An 18,945-nucleotide genomic window follows, 5' to 3' on the forward strand; every position below is an offset into this window, starting at 1 on the left:
AATCTGCTGCCTCTGTCGAGCGGACATTTTCAGCCATGAAACGCATTAAAACGTATTCAAGAACTGGGGAGGCTTGACTGTCTTCACTGGCGTCCATGAATCGAGAAGGACTTCTTACTGGAACTAAAACGCACGGATGTACTGAACAACCGTCAGATTAAACTCTTTATTAACAAAGAAAGGAGGATGCACTTTGTCTTTAAATAGTGAACAGCAGCTCTGGTAAGTTAAATGTGTTTGTTTTTACATCTGCAGTAGCTTTAATATGCTTGTTTATATATTATTATTTGTACAACTTGTTTTTATGAAGATGGATTTTTGTTTGGTTTAATATGTGATAGGAACCATTGTTACGTCCAATGTTGCTCTGGGGACATATTTAGCAGGTGCCAGTGTTGGCAACTTGGCGACTTTCTCGCTAAATCTGGCGACTTTCCAAACCCTCATGGCGACTTTTTTTTGTCAAAAGCTACTAGTGACAAATCGAGCGACTTGTTCTGGTGTTGTTGGAGACTTTTGTGGTCTTTTGACGTTAAAGCACGTACGTTCTGCACTGTCGTGAACGAGCAGCGGGTGCTACCGTGAGCCCCTCCGCCGCCGCCCACAGAAGCCTCGTGCAGCAGTCCCAGCTGCAGTCAGAGCAAAGAGGAGACGCACTCTCGGCAGATAGTGTATCTACTATAGGTGTTTGCTTCATTTTTACACGAAAATAATAATAACCGTAGCTGTGTTTCAGCTGCAGGACAGCAGTGAAGGCCCAGGTATAAAATGCACGGCCCGCCACTGTGTATATGTCTATATATTAGTGCTGGGCAACGATTACAATTTTTTATCGCGATTAATCGCATGATTCTTTTGCGATTAATCCCATTGTTATGCGCAAAATTCAATAATGAATTCAAAAGTAGTGTATTGCGCACTTTTATTTTAAAAGTACTGCTATATGAACAAAAGTGCAATAACATTTGGTTTGCTTTAAACACATAAGGTTATTCTTAACAGCAGTATTCTCTTTACACAGTAGCAGTTATTATACAGTTATAATGATTCTGATAATAGATATTCAGCCGCTGTTCACAACTCTATCTTCATGTGTGTAAGAGATGAAATTTCAAATATACACCTTGAAAACAGCAAACCTATCTACATCATGTTTTTTCTTTCTTTTTTATGTTTGTTAGATTCTCAGTAGCGATAACTAAATGATATGCTTATTATACATATTCCAAACAAAACAACTTTAAAAACTCTAAAATAATAATAAATAAATAATAATAAATAAATAATTTAAATGAATCATTTATTTTTTGCTTTTTTTGGTATTTTGGTCAGACACATATGCAACGCTGATTACCGTAATATGTGTGGTATTTGTTATAAATGTATGTTGGTACATAGAGGGTGATAAGAAGCTGTACATGGAGGGACTTAGGACCCAGGGGAATGTAGGTGAAGGAAACAGGAAGAGACGGAAGTGACGCCACAGAAACAGCTGTTCACCGCTCTCTGCCCGGTTCTTGTGTTAAAAATATCCGCATAATAATAAAAAAAAAAACTGCGTTAACGAGCGATAAAATAATTGTTGGCGTTAATTAATTAATGTGTTAACGCGATAATAACGCGTTAACTTGCCCAGCACTAATATATATATATATATATATATATATATACACACATACATACATACACACATACATACATACATATACAGATAGATATATTGTGTTGTATTTGAATTATTTATTGTATTGTGAGTTCTATTTAATGCCTTGTGGGTTTCAAACTGAAGCTCACGATACTTCCACATTAGCCTTTAGCTTTACGCCGTGATGACTGTGACCAGCTTCTGTCCAAATGAACAGTCAGGCAAGCAGATTCAGATCTGTGAGATTTAGCTGAATGTGACTTACAGAGTGTTTCCCATATGAAGGGAAAGGTTAAGGTTAGTAATAGATGAAAGGACGTATTTATACTATATGCCCCTTATGAGTGTCTAGAATCCAGACAACACTGTGCTTGATTCATGTTTATTCATTCCCTCTTTCATTAAGTCACTTGGGAGCTTACAATGCAGTCTGCTGGCTCTTCATACCCATCTTTGACTTTGCTATTAGGCTGTTTTTTATTAATTAGAATATAAATGAGAAACATTGGCTTTTTATTGAGAAGAATTTTGCTTTTGATCCAACACTTTGAAATGATGCCTTCTGGATTATGTTGTCTTTTTCTTTGCTCTGTGAATTCAGCCTTTGTTGCATTAAAACAAACACACACACTCAGATAAAACACAGTGGTTGCACTTTAGCTCCATCCCTTTCAGGCCTGTGTGTTCTTCTCCTCCCAACACACACACACACACACACACACACACACTCAGATGCAATGCTTTGATAATGGCAAACACACCTCCAGCCTCACACTCCCACTGGGGTTGGTCTTCCCATTCACCTCCTCATCTTCATCCGTTCTTGCCCCCCCCATCATATCTCCCTCCCCCTTCCTCCTCCACATCCATCCCTTCTCCTACCCCTTGTGGGGCTGTTGCTAAGGAGCAATGGTGACCGGGGAGTTTTCTCATTGGACGAGAAGGAATAGAGGTGGAGGAGAGGAGAAAAGAGGGAAGAAGAACTTGAAAAAGGAGGATGGAGGGAGGGAGGGCGATATAAGGGGGGGGGGGGGGGTTGCTGGAGGGGCCAGTGGTTGGAGGAGGAGCACAAAGTGAGATCCAGATGTGCTAATGAGGTGGCGTGGTAATGGAGGCATGGAGGAAGAGATAGGATGCATGGATGGATGGGTGGATGGAAGGACAAAGTGAGGAATGAGTGAAAGAGGGGAAGGAGTGAGAAGTGGAGTAGAGTGGACATGGACCAGGAGAGATAGAAGTGATACAATAAAAAGGATGGAGAGGTGAAATAAGTTGAAGAGTGAAGAGTGAGTTTAGCATTAGATGGAGACAAACAACAGTCAAATATAATGAGATCACGTCGGCAGAGGGAACAAAGGATTGACAGAGATGAGAATAAAGGAGTGGAGGAGGCCAAAAGAGGAGAGAGGGAGGTAATTTAAAACAAGATGGTGGAGTGGAGGCGAGAGAGAACTATAGAGAGAGAGAGAAAGAGAGAGGGGGGGGGGGGGGGCAGACTGTACCCTTTCATTTATTCTGGCTGGCACAAAGGAACATTTACTCTGGACCCAAACACACACACACACACACACACACACACACACACACACATTCTTGTATTGCTATATATGTGAGGGCCTGCAAGACTCTTTGGAGTAATTGTTTATGTGTGTTTTACCTCCGAAGCAGCAATTTGTTCATACTTTACTTACTTACTTATATTAGTACACAGTAGTGCTTATTTTACTTTGAATATCTGAACCAATTATTCAAATAGAATCATTGGAAGATTAACAAATAACGAAAACAATTGTAGTGACCTGAATTTGCATGTAAGTTAATCAAGTGATGATCATATCTTGTTGAATTTTGGTCAGACTGTAGAGAATATCCATGATTGAGTTTTTGCCTCCACACGGCTCTCTAACTAATGGTGCTAACAGCGCTAACAGAGCTAGCAGTGTTTACCTGAGGGGAAACCGGAGGGATGGTGCTACGCTTCCATGACGACGACATTGGTTAGGACGGTGTCATCAGCTGGGGCGACTGTGGCTAAGTGGATAGCAGGGCCGTCTTTCAATCAGAGGGTCGGCGGTTCAATCTCCGGCTCTGCTAGTTGCATGTCAATGTGTCGTTGAGCAAGACACTTAACCCCAAAATTGCTCCCGTAGTTGTGCCTACGGTGTAGAAATGTGATAGACTCTGAATTGTAAGTCGCTTTGGATAAAAGCGTCTGCTAAATGACTGTAATGTAACCGCAGAGTGAGCGCTGCCAGTTGGGCATGCTCACATGCACTAGGAATGCGCGGCCTGTCCGGTTATGTTAACAAAGTAAGGATATTAGTACACTACATCTTTACATAGACAGAAGATGAAGATGAGGAGGTACACAGTAAAATCGAGTGTCAATGAAACACTTAAAGAGTCAATTTTAACACTGATTCAGTGAACATATGGTCCCTATCTACAGAGTGTTAAAGTCATACTGGACATAGTGTTACATTTTTAGAGTCAATTTAACTCTGGTTAGAGTTAATATTTTACACTACACTACACTGAGAAGTGTTACTCAAATTTGACACTATGATGTAAATAACACTCATAGTGTTATTTAAATTTGACACTAGGTCTTTTTGAGTGTGTGATGTCTTGAGAGGTCGGGATCAGCTTGTGAGGCGTGGGTGCATAAATGAAGACAACAAGCGGTTGTGTTCTAACTCAAAATAATATATTTAGATTCTTTAAACAAAAGGTAAACTTCATTCCAGCCGAAAGCCGCTACAAAAACCAAACATAAGTATCTTCCGTTTTCTTCGGGTTCGTTGTCTTTAATGTAAAATAAAACTCTTTTCCTCCTTGTCGCTCCTGTCCTCCTCTCTCAAACATTTCCTTCCTTCTCTCCACACCAACTTCCCCCAGGTAATCAGTTCCCTCTCTTTCAGCTGGGCCGCCGCCTTGGCCTCGGCTGCCCTGCTGACTATGGGAATTGTAGTTCATTACCCAGATGCCATGCTAGGTTCTAGTCCTCGCTGCAACCACCGGGAGGGGATGTATCTCCCGTTGATGACCCTCCCTCTCATGACATCACATTTCCCCCTCCACTGGATTGAGGCTTCCGGGGGACCAGAAGTGGCCCACAGGACATCTCTTCGTGAGAGGGCATCTGCATTCCCATGGTTCCGGCCTGCCCTGTGAACAACACAGAAGTTAAAGGCTTGTAGGCTGAGAAACCACCTTGTTACCCGACTGTTTGTTTCTTTATTTCTTGCCATCCACTGCAAAGGCGCATGGTCCGTGATCAGTGTGAATTTCCGCCCAATGAGGTAATAGCGAAGGGTTTCGAGGGCCCCCTTAACTGCCAGACATTCTTTCTCCAGTGTAGAATATCTTTTCTCATGGGGTAATAGCTTTCTGCTACTGTAGAGGATGGGGTGCTCCTCCCCCTGCTGTACCTGGGAGAGTACTGCCCCCAAACCCACCTCTGAGGCATCTGTCTGAACTGCAAACTCTTTGTTAAAGTCCGGGACTGCGAGCACGGGGTGGGAACACAAGGCCTTCTTGAGGCTCATGAAGGCCTCCTCTGCCTTCTGGGACCACTTCATCATTCGGGGCAGTCTCTTAGCTGTTAGCCAGTCTGTTCCCTCTATCAAAGGTTTGTGAACTAGTGTATAACTACTCCCGGAGTCCAGCAAAGCTTCCACATCCTGATTATTAAGCTTCACAGGGCACGCAAAAGCTTGGTGCTCTGTACCCTCCATCAAGGAGGCATAGAGGTGTGTAGGCTGGCTGCCAGCGGACTCGGCTGTCGGCATTAGTTCGTCCCCTTTATCGCATTGCCATGAGATATGTCCCAGTTCCCCGCATCTGTAGCATCTCCGCGTCTCCCCCTCTGGACTTCGTTTTCTTTGCTCTCGCTCAGTCTGATAATGTCTCTGTATATTAATCTGTTGGGTTGGGTTACTTTGAGTGGGTCTGTGGGGCTGGGGATGTAGATTTGCTGGGCGTCCTTGAGACATGGGTTGCTCCTTTTTCCCCATGCGGAGCATTTCATTAGTGGCCTGGTACTGTTCAACTGCCTCCACCACGGCAATGGCTGTCACTGGAGCACTGTGGCTAATAACCCTCTTTGCCTCATAGGGCAGTAAGCATCGATCTACAAAAATGGCTTCCACTATAGCTGCTGCAGGGATTTTATCCGGATCAAGCCATTTCTTTGTCATACGTATTAGCTCGTGCATCTGTGACCGGGGGGGTTGGTCATTCCTAAAGCCCCAATTGTGGAACCGTTGGGCCATTCCAAACTTAGTAAGTCCTATTCTACTTAACATTTCCTCTTTCAGGACATCATAGTCATTGGCTATTGTGCTATCCAGGTCTTGAAAAGCTTTCTGTGACTCACCGGACAGGAACGGGGCAAGGATACCAACCCACTGGTCTTTCGGCCATTTTTCTCTGGTTGCCGTATTTTCGAATGCATGAAGGTAGGCTTCTGGTTCATCGGTGGGTCCCATTTTAGGAATAAAGTCACTGGCCCGGAGGACAGGGTTGGGGTTCGGTAGCCCTGCTGTTTGAAGCTGACTTCTCTGTAGCCTGAGTTCCTCCTCCTTCAACATGTTGGCTTTTCTTTGCTCCTCCACCAGAGCCCGGCTAGCCTCCATCTGGAGCTGGGTGCTTTGCGTCAGCAGCCTAAGCATTTCCTCCACTGCGTCCTCACTGGTTCTCAACTGTGCAAAGCGAATGGTCAAATCACTGATGGACATTCGCTCTCACCCACCCCTCCGAATTTGGCATTCTCCACCACTGTGATGTCTTGAGAGGTCGGGATCAGCTTGTGAGGCGTGGGTGCATAAATGAAGACAACAAGCGGTTGTGTTCTAACTCAAAATAATATATTTAGATTCTTTAAACAAAAGGTAAACTTCATTCCAGCCGAAAGCCGCTACAAAAACCAAACATAAGTATCTTCCGTTTTCTTTGGGTTCGTTGTCTTTAATGTAAAATAAAACTCTTTTCCTCCTTGTCGCTCCTGTCCTCCTCCTCTCTCAAACATTTCCTTCCTTCTCTCCACACCAACTTTTCCCAGGTAATCAGTTCCCTCTCTTTCAGCTGGGCCGCCGCCTTGGCCCCGGCTGCCCTGCTGACTATGGGAATTGTAGTTCATTACCCAGATGCCATGCTGGGTTCTAGTCCTCGCTGCAACCACCGGGAGGGGATGTATCTCCCGATGATGACCCTCCCTCTCATGGCATCACAAGTGTTAATCAAAATTAACTCTAATTAAGTTACTCTTCATGAGTGTTGGACCTACTTGACATTAAGTGTTGATTAAGAAATTACTCCAAATACAGTGTTGCTTTTTAACTGACTCCTGCCAGTGTTAAAACATATTTACTCCCTTAGTGTAATTCTTACCCAACACCTTATTTTCAATTTACTCCTTTTTAACTCTTCAACAGAACACTTTTAAGAGTTTTGCATTTTCTACTTTACCATGTCAGCTAACACTTCAAACAATAAAACAAAAAATGTTTGCAGGGGAAAAAACAACAAACACCATTATATCCGTATCTTAATAACAATTTATTAAAAATAAAAAACATTTAGTTTGCATACAATTTTTCATTATCAGTTTAGAGATGCATGTGTAACTCCCATTTGTGCTACATTGTACAGCAATTAAACTTCACTTTCAGTTTCAAAGATGGAAAAAAGACATGGTATATTTAGAATAGTACAATCTTAACAATGTCTGTAAACACTGAAAACTGTGTGTTTACAATGCATTTAGAGGATACACACATCCGAGTACAATTCAAGTCCTTTTCACCTTAGAACAAACTTCGCTATCATCTGCAATCTACCAAGCAATTCAAACTAAGATCTGATTGGCCACTGAAAGAGTTGGGATGTTATTTTGGCTTTAAATATTCTGATTATCTGCTGCCTTCAGACATTGTACTGCTGCTGGGAAAACTGAGAAAAACTAAATTCATAGGGTTGTCATTTTTTATTTGAAATACTAATTATGTAACTATATGTTATATCAAATTTGACTACAGTTAGATTTAATATTGGATTTTTGATTTGCCACAGATAGTCTTCTATACCAGCAGGTGTTTGAATTACATTTTTAAAAGGAGAGATTCACAGATTTCTACCTTTATTTCAATTTATCTGCTCATGGTGTAAATCTAACGGCACTCAAATTTGGTATTAAAACATATAGTTACAGATACAATATTTTAAAGTGACAGCCCTCATGACTCTATTGTAAAGGTCTTGTTTGGAATTTATTATCTTGGCAGATGATAGAAAGTTGTCTCTAAGTTGAATAACAATAACTCTATTTTAACCAGTAAATGCAGAAAAATCATAGGAAAATACAAACGACTCAAGTCTTGCTGGCAGAAATTGTACAAACAAACAATTCTTCGTATTGAACAGCCACATCCAATTTAACAGACACAGTTCTGAGTTGAGTACCGCCCTAAAATAAATATATATATCTTTCCTACAAGTGAAGAACAGATGTGCTTGAAAAAGAGATGTCTAAATTACCTCAGAGTTTCAGTCACCTTTCGTCCGGTTGTGTTCCTTGACAATATGGTCTCCACCAGGTTTCTTGGCCAACGCAGATTTTTCCAACTGTGAAATGACGATTTTTATTTTAATCACATGATGGTATCTGTAAAAACAGCAAAAGTGAAATCACATTATGACCTACAACACAATTCATTCTGAGACAACACTGAAGTTAAATTTAACACTAACTAGCTTTTGTCAAACACACATTAAAAATGACTGAATATAAATGTAGACAGCAATATAACGCTGACATTACTTTGAAAAGTCTTTATTCAGTTTAACAGACAAAAAAATAAACTATTAAATTAAACTAATTGGCTATAAAGTGAATCCTTGTAGGAGGGCCCATGCACTCAAAGGGAAGGTTTGTCCCAGATAATATCACAACTCCCCACACATGCAGTATTTGCTATTTTACTGTCATCTATGGACATTGAAAACAATACAACACTGTCAGTCCTCCACATTGACCTCTCTTACCCACATTATGGAGTTTGATGTTAGCTAGTTAGCCTAGCTAACTTAATGTACGAGCACATTTGAGCTAACGTTAGCTTTCAACTCGATCAGGTTAGCCCTCTGCTATTCGGTATTTCAAGACACAAAAACAACTGTGTGTTGAACAACAATATTAAGTTATTCGAATTATTCTTTTCTGCTGAAATGCCAAAATTTGGTTTCATACGTGATTTAGAGAAACTTACCAGTCTGTCGAGAAGTGCATAATGGCGGCACGGTGAAACTCCTGATCCGTTTGAAAGGAGGAGGGGGGCGGAGCTTACCAGAGTACAGAGTACTTTCCAGAGAACACTTGTCGCAGTGAACAATGACATCAACACTGGGGGACGTTTTACTCTTGCTGTTGTTGTAATAACTCTGAAATAGTCAATGCACTTTGACACTGTATATTATACGCTGAAAAGTTTAACTCTGATTATTTTCACCAACACTGGCCGATAAATTGGTAGTAATTACTCTTGCCGTTGTTGTAATAACTCTGAAAGAGTCCATATACTTTGACAATGCATATTTGACACTGGGGAATTTACTGTGTAGATGGGCATTTAGCACATTTCACATTAATTATTTATTATTATGATTAATTTGACTTTCGCACCAGAGACAGGAGCAGCTGTTCCATCTGAGACCAACAAGTAATGTTGCCTTTATTTTCCCCTAACTTAACAAACAGAACTGAAAGTGATAACCATGATCAGGGGTCGGCAACCTTTTCTATCCAAAGAGCCATTTTCGCTGTTTTTCGCTCCTCTCCAGCGTGACACTTTTCAGCACATGCTGTGTGCTTGTTCTGGAAGCATAGAGGTAAGTCAGCATCATTGGCAGTGAAAGCAAATGAAGACGTCCACGCAGAGTTAAACTCTCTATTTTCCTCCGTGACTTTTCTTTCTTTGGATTTATCCATTGATAGTTTACAGAGGGCGGGGGTCTGAAAATCATGATTAGCCACCTGCAGGGAAAAGCGCTTGACAGAGGTAGAGGATTTAACTGCCTGTGGGAATAATTAACATATAAGATTCTGTTCATTCTTGCTTATAAATTATATTCTCTCTGAACACATTTCTCTTTTTGGAGAACGTCATGTGAGATATCTTCTTCGATTAGTGCAATTTCCCTGCTCTTCTTTCTATTTCCTCGTCTCAGCCCCATGTGTCACGTGTGTGTAAACCTCGCTTGAGTCAGGAAACTTGTCCGAATACCCATATTTGATTGGCTGAGCTGCATCACCTGATGTGATTTGCAATGCATTGGTCAGTGTGTTTCCTGCACCGCCGAACAAGTGCCGTAACGGCTGAATAAGAGGCGCCGGTTAAAGTTTAAACTCAGGTGTCTAATATGTATAATTCCAAATGATTTATCGGATTTAGGTCCTTGGTCCGGATCCGGTCAGCCAGTTGGGGACCCCTGATGTAGACTTAAGGAGCCGCAACAGAGGGGCTGAAGAGTCGCAGGTTGCCGACCCCTGACCATGATCTTAAACCCTTAACCAAATACTAGCTACACTATAGCTGCTATGAAGGAATTTGTGTAGACATAAATAGAAACAACGTTGGCATTGAATGTTCATGTAGGTTGTCACTGAACGTGGTTCCAGAGTTTTGTAGAATAATATCAAAGTAGAAAATACATCCAGGTTTCAGTTGGAAACAAACTACAGGACTATGATCAGATCAGAATTCCAGTTGTAAACATGTGTGGCAAAATATCTAAACTCCTGTGTGCTACAATATGATGTTATTCATTGCGACATTTCATTTACGCTGACCTGCTCTGTTTAGCACAGACCAGTCCAGACTCACCATGATCATAGAAATCATTTGTCAGGCAATATCAGTGTCAGCCTATACATGCAGTGTGCAGTGGTGTCCTGGTTGGGCATGGACAATTGTTTCCTCTCTGTTTTTGACTCCTCAGCAGAAAACAGCAGGAAGCACACGCGCACGCGCACGCACACACACACACACACACACACACACACACACATAGGTAGGCAGGCTGCGGTGAGGATTCAGCCTTAATAAGCCATTTCCAGTGGAGCAGAGCTGCAGCAGTCCTGTCATGGGCCTCTGGCTGAGCCCTCAGAGCCGCCTAACATTTATTTAACCTCCAGCTAGCTGCAGCCCTCTCATCACTGCATGCTCACTGATTCACTGTCTGATGGCCTGGTTGTGTGGATTCAAAGCTAAATACTGGACAATACAAAGAGCATCATTGCATATGGAAAAATAAACATGTTAATGGTCACATTAAAGTAACACAGAAATATGATTACAACAGCACATAAACACATGGTTCAAGTAACTACAAATCAGAACAGAGAGGTAGACTTTTGGTTCCTAGTTTTGTATCCTATATAGGGAAGCCTTTTACAGTGCCGCTGAACATATTTGGGTGGCTGCCAGCTCCCAGTGGGTGGGCGTGGCTTTTGACTGGAAAACATTGTGCCTGCAGGGATCACTAAATAGCCTCTTTGTATGTCTTGAATACGTGATGTCGTGACAAAGGTGAGAGTTTTAGTGTGATTTGGATGTCAGCGGGAGCTCTTCAATATTTCAGACCATGTGTGGATGAGGGTTCTTTATTAAGTCCTGTAGAGACACACCAAAAAAGAAAACTGTCAGAAAGCCTGGCTGCAAACAGCTCATGGTGGTTATAGTCTTTTATTGCATTTGAGCCAGGCGGCAACCTCAGATTCTGCCAAGTGAAGCCAATGCGAAAGTGTCTTAAAACTTGCATTCTCTCTACTGACCAGCAGGGGGCGACTCCTCTGTTTGTATAGAAGTCTATGAGAAAATGACTACTTCTCTCTTGATTTATTACCTCAGTAAACATTGTAAACATGAGTTTATGGTCTCAATCTCTAGTTTCAAGTCTTCTTCAATACAGCATGATGTTCATTTAGTAAATTATGGTACATTTAGAGTCAAATAGACCTTAAAGAGGAGTATGCTTTAGGTGGGGCTACTGTGATTGACAGGTCGCTGCTGCTACCAGAACTGTATCCGGCGTCTCTACATCACTCCTCCGCATTCCAAATATGGCAACTTCCGTTCATTGGTTGCGGGGAAAAAACCAAGATGGCGACGGCAAAATGATCAAACTCGAGGCTTCAAAACGGCAGTCGGGGAAGTCATGAAGTTTGACATGAATAGACCTAACTGTTGAATAGTCTCAAGAATTTTTAAGTACTCACACAAGAGCACTCACACTATTTTTTGCACATTATGTCTATAACATCGTGTCCTTGCGAGTGACACAGCACCGCGTAGGGCAAGGTTTTGAACTGAACTTTTGTCGGACGCCCCATCTTTATTTATTCCTGTTGCTCGCTTTGAAAGCGTCACAATGGACGGCTAATTGGTCTGATCTAGAGCTCACAGCTGACAGCTACGTGGTTTGTTTACATGACGTAACATTACACTTGCTGTTAGTGTCTCTGCGGCCAGGTTCTCTGACATCATTACGGTTCTTGTTGAATTATTCCTCGTTCAGATTGACCTGAGGTTGAATAGCCCTAATCATCATTTCAGTTATCAGCTGCACCCCTGGTAGACATCGGGTGCTAAATAATCCTTTGACATGCTGACATTTGATGTTTTCAGATTAGTAATTTCGTTAGTGTTTCAGCCCTTAGCTGCAAATTGTGGGGCGATTGTTTTACAGTATGACACATTGCGCTCTTTCTGCTTTGATGTGATGACAAGTGAGAAGCAAAATCAGAGATGTTGTGGAGAACTTAATTCACTGTGATGACTTCTTTTTTTATTTGACTTTTATTGCAAGACAAGAGACAATACATAAACATAACAACAAGAGGACGACAAGAACAGTGAGATACAAGCCAGCAAACATCATATAGTCAGTGTGTGGGAGAATAGTGTGATTTCATGATGACTTCTGTCTCATATATTAGCTTTTTTTCATAGTTTTTTGGAGGAAATGGAATTCTGAAATACATACTGTACACATCTTGAGTTTAGTAATAAGAAGAAGAAAAGAAGATGCAAACATTAAAACACAGACTGACATTAATAAAACATCTTTTTAGAAAGATGTTTTAAGAAGCGATTTTAAAAGATGTCCGATTCTGCAGCCTCAGACATGAGGGGCCCTCAATGCAGAGCCTTAGTCTTAAACTGGGACAATTATATGTGTTATATGAATCATTTTTGTCAAATGGAATATGTTATGTTGTTTTAATTGATTCAGTGGTATTGAACTACTGTACACTCTACAAAAGTTGAGTATACTTAAAAAGGTTAAGTAACCAGCTGCACAGCTTTTTTGAGTATACTCAACTAAGGGCTAATGGGTTGTGTCAACTTAGGATAAGAAGTTAACGCAAAGTGCTATTTTAAGTTTGTCAAACTTAACATTACTATTCAGACCTACTTATGTACTTAAATTAACGTAACTTAAAATATTGAGTTTGATCCTCACGTCTACTCATGTACTTAAGTAAAGAACACTTGAAATATCAAGTTGGAGAAACTTGAAATTGTGTGTTCTTATAGATTGAAAACATAACATTAACAGCACTGCCCATTTTATGTTGAGTATACTCAAAAAAGCTGTGCAGCTGGTTACTTAACCTTTTTAAGTATACTCAACTTTTCTTTTTTACAGCCTTCATTTTTAATTAATTAGAAATGTACACTGTTAAATAAAAGAAAAACATCTTAAAACACAAAATGTTTAATAACAATAAGTTATTTGCTTGCAAAACAATATTGTCTTTCAATTTCAACACTTGAACAGTAGACAGCAGGGGTCAACATCCTTATAATCTCTACTTCACGCCATTTTAAACCCAAAGACACGGACTAAAGTTCCCTCCTAATACTCGGTCAAAACAAAAATAAATGCGTCTGCATGGCGCTATGTGGCAGTAACAACAATAAACTAAAATTAATATTAAATTATAATACACCTAAAGTGCAGGACCAGCAGTGGATATTTCAGCTGTAATATTCAAAGTAGTAAGGCAAATAATAAACTTGTTAAACATCTAATACTTAAGGGTGTTGACCAATTTGGTCAACTCATACCATCGGCATTTGGTCAAGTTGGTGACATTTCAGTCCCTCATGAAAATCCAGCCAAGACCATAGGCGTGGTTTAGATATGGCAGGCTACTTCAGCAAACTGTTCTTTAAGGCCTGAACCCGGGTAGAGCACTGGGTATCAAGGTTCATGAACAACTTTTGAATTACTTCAAAAATGTGTACCGTAAGTCCTTCGGATAGTCCAGGTTAAGAGCCTAGATGAGCCCAAACAAAAGGGCAAATGCGGTTGGGAAGTCGCATACATCCTCCAGGACAATCCGTTCCTCAATATCCAGCGCGATGCTTATTGTTGTTGGACTTGAGCAGACCATCCCAACGCCATCTTCAACAACTGAGTATTCCAAGTTCAACTCCCTTGACACAAAATTCCTCCGGGTCTGTATTTTAAAGAAAAACAAGCATATAGAGACTTTCATAAATATTCACCCCCTCTTTAAAGTTCTCTTTTTTTTCTCCTTCCCATTCTGTAACCATACATTTGAAAAGTCCAAATACATTTTTGGTTGGTAAATTTTCTGCAGATTTTAAAAACTAAAATATACCACTTTCATACCTTATTCACCCCCTACACATTTGCATTATAGTATTTGAATATTTAAATATTCATACTCTGAATGTCGTGTCTTGTCATTAAATAAATAGAGCAGAATACAGGGAAACATTTGCTCTCACTGTACAGGCTTCCTTCGATTCAATAAGTGACAAAAACCTGAAGGAACTGGAGCAAATCTGCCATTAAACAATGGACAAAATCACTCCAAATCTGCCAGATTCTTACCCTAAAGACATGTAGCGGCAAAGGGTGCTAATGGTGTGTAGGGGCTTTTTTAGTTTTATTTTCTTAAAAAGATTAGCTAACCAAAAAGGTATTTTGACTTTGAAAATGCACTGACAGAGAATGACTTTACAATTAAAAATACTGCAAAATATGTACATGCATCATTTTTAAGTCAGAAAAAATCTTCAACAGGTCTAAATACTTTCTGAATGCACTGTATACGAGGTCTCAAAACCCATGACTAATTTGGGCTTGGAATTATAAATGTTACCAGTAAATTTGAAGGAGAATTGCTGTTACAAAATGCATGTGATGCAGGCACCACACTCGTATGTAACCTTGATGCTACAGTAATATTGCCAGTATTGGCGATATCACATGAAATGAAATGTTAAAAACTGTAAAGTTACACTTATTAAACTATTTAGGTGGAATAACAAAGTAACAGTGAAGTAGAAATGAGGGTTTGATGAAAGTTTGCATTAGTGTTTTCTTGCTCAATGTGCAACCTTAATGACATTGACACATTAGTCTTACCAGATATTTCTTCAGAAAGCTGTCCGGCTTCTGCATCAAAGAACGGTAGACCCCATAGAGCTGTAGACTTTCTGTGGGCAAGCACATCAGTTGTCTGAAAGATACAAAATGAAGATTAAAATTGTATATATTTATAATAATTATAATTCAAAAAATTCAATGCAAACTATAAAAGACAAAGGCATTTGGCAAAATGCTTCCAGCATTGTAGCATGCATTTCAGGTCGGCTGTATTCACTAACTAAATGAACCCATATTTTACCACTGTACATATGGGCATCATGTTTTTGGACATAGCTTAAGGGTGAAAACACAATAACGCTCTCTTGCTTTTCATCTCCGAAATCACCAATTTGAAATGTCAATTAAGTCAAACAATACAATACACCTGTGAACATTAACGTGTATTCATATTTATTTTGTTAGACAAACTGGAATATTAAAGGGTGATCTGATGGTAAATGCTCTGCTCCAATGTTATGGTTTGCATAGTTGTCCGTTTTATAATTGATGTCTTGTGTCGGACTAAATAATTGTGAAAATGCCCCTCGTCTGTCCCCCAGTTTTTGGTCCCAGTTCAAATCTAATTGAGGACCCCTGCTATACCACATGCACTTCCTACTTATTGATTACCTGTTCATCAATGTTGTCTAGAAGGATCCTCATTTCTTTTCCAAGTGTTCCGCAGCGTGATCTGTACAGCTTAATAAGCTGCGATGAGTGTGCATCCAATGATGACAGGAAGATCCTCTTCAGCTCCACTCGAGTAATTCTGTAGAACTCTGCACAAAACAGTTTGCATGTAAAGAAACAATGATGCAAGTTTATGTTCAATTGTATAATTGTCCAAAGGCATTAGGTACATGCTGCTTTCTATTTCAGAACAACCAACAGTAGCCTGTGGATCATTGCACTCTGCAGGCAATTCTTCATCTGCTTCTGGTAGATCAGTTGGAGTTGTTGGCGATATTACAGATTATCTAAAATCATTAACACTGTAAGATTTGTACTTCCGGCTTACATGACTACTGAAGGACATTACTTGTAAATTCACAGTTTTTGAATAGACAACAAACAGTCACATGCTGCTTCAAATTAGCCCTGAGATGGCCTATGCATTTTTCTGGCACACAGAGGACCTTACAGTCACACAATTCACAACAAAATGTGACCTGCACTTTAGGTTTACCAGACTGTTTATGTCCTCTTGAAAGGTGGGATTTTAACGCACCAGTTGTCTTGAAAGTTCAGGTGCAGTCTGTAGACAGGCACGGGAGTGGTTAGAATCACGCCTGGTAATGTCTGTAATGCTTTAAGAGGACATCTTGACTGGGGTAGAAAAACTTGCATCCAAATCCTATGAAGGAAAGATAAGAACATGTTAACAATGTGCATAGTTATCAAAACTCCATGCAAATCTAACAGCTTCACATCCCCTTATTTTCAAAGTTGCTCAAAGATGGGCAACAAATATTGCCACGGAGTAATGGTACATTTTTTACTAAAACAGAAAAGCAGTTTGCCATGATTTATTAAATGTACACTGAGAACTGAGAATTTAAAAGATGATTTCACTAACCTCTAACTATGTTTACCTTAAGTGTGTAAAGGAGCTATTTGCAAGTCATTAAAATGGTTTTATCATAATGACAAAAATACTATGAGTGATGGAAGGAAGGGGGTGACCATGAAAAGCAACAGACCCTTCATCCCCCCTTTTGCTGAGTCTTTTAAATGAGTATTTATGCATTATTTGTTTTGTATCATCAGGGAAGGAAAAGCATAGGTCAAGGAGTCTTACGAGTAACACAAATAAATGGGGTGCACAAAAGAACGGCGTGCTGCTTTAAGTCTACTTCATTACCTGGACTGTATCTAGTGCACCTTAATGTTACACGCGCGGGGGTAACTTAAACTATCAGCCCTCGAGTTTCAACGCCACCAACGCTAACGAACGGCGAAGCACTTTGCAGCAACATGTTAGCTAGCTAACAAAAACCAACCAATGTAGCATACAGCGCTATAACGTTGTGCACGTGCATACAACGTAGTAACGTTAGCTTTAGCTAGTACAGACGTTAACTTTAATATGTGCAAATTCACTCGACCATGCAAAACCGCAAGCCGCGGGTCGTTATCCTTAAATTACACATGACATTATGAACACGTGAAAAATAGGGTGGGGTCCGTCACGTTGTAAACTTCTTAATGTTAACTTTTGCATTTAAAAAAATAACAGGTTCGCTGACTAGCCCGTTAGCTAACACACTCCAGAACATACACAGCCTTACCTTGTTAATTTGTGCTTGAGGTAGACGGCATGCTGCAGCAACACTTGAGCTGGCGTGGACCGGAGCGGAATTGCTATCTCTAACTGAAGGCACTGGTGTAGCGCAGTGATTAGACGTTTTTTTCCCTCTCTTCTTCTTCTTCTGCTTCTTCTGCTTCTGCTGCTGCTGCTGCTGCTGCTTCTTCTTCTTCTTCTTCTGGTTTTACTGCGGTTGGCGGGTTTTTTTCTCCTCTCTCTCTCTCTCTCTTTATTGAACATTGTCAACAGACATTCAGCAGATCATGAACATTCTTACACAAATAAGATTTAGGTATAAAAATCAATCAAATTAAATCTAAAAAAATAAGGTATCTAAACATAATGATATCAAAAATCAAAGTATCTTAACAGGGGCTAAAGAAAATAATATTTTATTTATTTTATTAAATTTATTAATTTATTTTATTTTATTATTTAAAATATATAATTAAAATAGTATATATATATACACACATACATACATACATATATGTACATGTATATATTTACTAACATCTACCCATGCACAGTGGCCTTAGTTACCTCAGCAGATGCCCAAACCACTATGCTAAGTTTTCTCAACTTAAAAGTTTCAGTGGACTGCACTCCTTATTAGTAAAGTTGACATTTTGAGTTAGCTCAACTTTTTTTCAAAGGGATTTGTTGAATCAACTTTAAAAAAGGTGTTAGTACAACAAATTTGAAGTTGGACTTTTTAGAGTGTAATAGATATCAGATCTGCAATCATTTATCTTTCTTTCTTCCTCCTCTTCTCTTCCTCTCTTCTCTGTCTCTCTGTTTCTATTCTCTGGGCTTATCTGCTGATCTCCCTCTCGTCTCTCCTCCTTCAGCCCCCCCCTCTGTCTGCCCCTATCCTGTCATTGCGGGTGTGATGGGTAGAAACTGTCAAGGGGTAACAAACTGATTGGGGTGCCCCCGCCTCTCGTATTTCCTGTTCAGACAGTGTGAGGAGCTGCAGAGGCTTTGGATGGCTGGACATTATGTGTTTTTCTCTGTACATTCTCATAAACCTACTTTACCTTGTTAGCATCATGGAAAACACATACGTAGTTCGTATTGGTCTTTTTTATTTTTAAATGGCATCTGATAAGATGCATATGACTGATTTGATTCGAGTGTCATTTCAGACTGTCCTTAAATGCCTCACACCCCTGTGGTGTTTGTAATCGGGACACTTTGACTTGTCACAGCAAGATGAGCACAGGTGTGACAAACAGCATTAATGAGGGCTCTGTGAGACCAGAAACCATCGTCGGTGATCCAGCATGAAGAGTAGCACAGCCCGGAAGTGAAACACCTGAATGGAATGCTGCCACGAGGAGTGTCAGTAATAATTACACCTGTGTTTAACAGGTCAAAATGTCCGTTGGAAGAAAGGTTTCCTCGTTAACTTAACCATTGCTCTCCATTTAGCAGCAGTCTCCAGAGTCCTCCAGATTAAAGAAAAGCAAAATGTTACAAATCACTGTTAAGTAAATCTGCTTTATGGTGGGACAACTCTACGGTT

At 40.2% G+C, this 18,945-nt stretch overlaps 1 protein-coding gene and 1 long non-coding RNA gene across 23 annotated transcripts in view; one reads left to right on the top strand and one right to left on the bottom strand.

Annotated features, from left to right (window-relative positions):
- Positions 1-18,945, top strand: part of nfasca (neurofascin homolog (chicken) a) — a 166,526-nt gene that overhangs the window by 64,859 nt on the left and 82,722 nt on the right. The gene's annotated exons all lie outside the window — the stretch shown is intronic.
- LOC116398860 (uncharacterized) lies at positions 13,276-17,584 on the bottom strand. Of its 2 annotated transcripts, XR_004213776.1 has the most exons (5): positions 17,401-17,584; positions 16,341-16,466; positions 15,743-15,891; positions 15,110-15,203; positions 13,276-14,171 (listed from the first exon to the last, which is right to left on the bottom strand). It is a non-coding gene; the product is annotated as an uncharacterized LOC116398860 (long non-coding RNA). The 2 variants fall into 2 exon arrangements; XR_004213775.1 differs by having other exon boundaries at positions 15,743-16,466.

The sequence above is a fragment of the Anarrhichthys ocellatus genome, unplaced genomic scaffold, assembly GCF_004355925.1.
Source record: "Anarrhichthys ocellatus isolate YVR2014 unplaced genomic scaffold, GSC_Weel_1.0 scaffold92, whole genome shotgun sequence".
Taxonomy (NCBI): Eukaryota; Metazoa; Chordata; class Actinopteri; order Perciformes; family Anarhichadidae; genus Anarrhichthys; species Anarrhichthys ocellatus.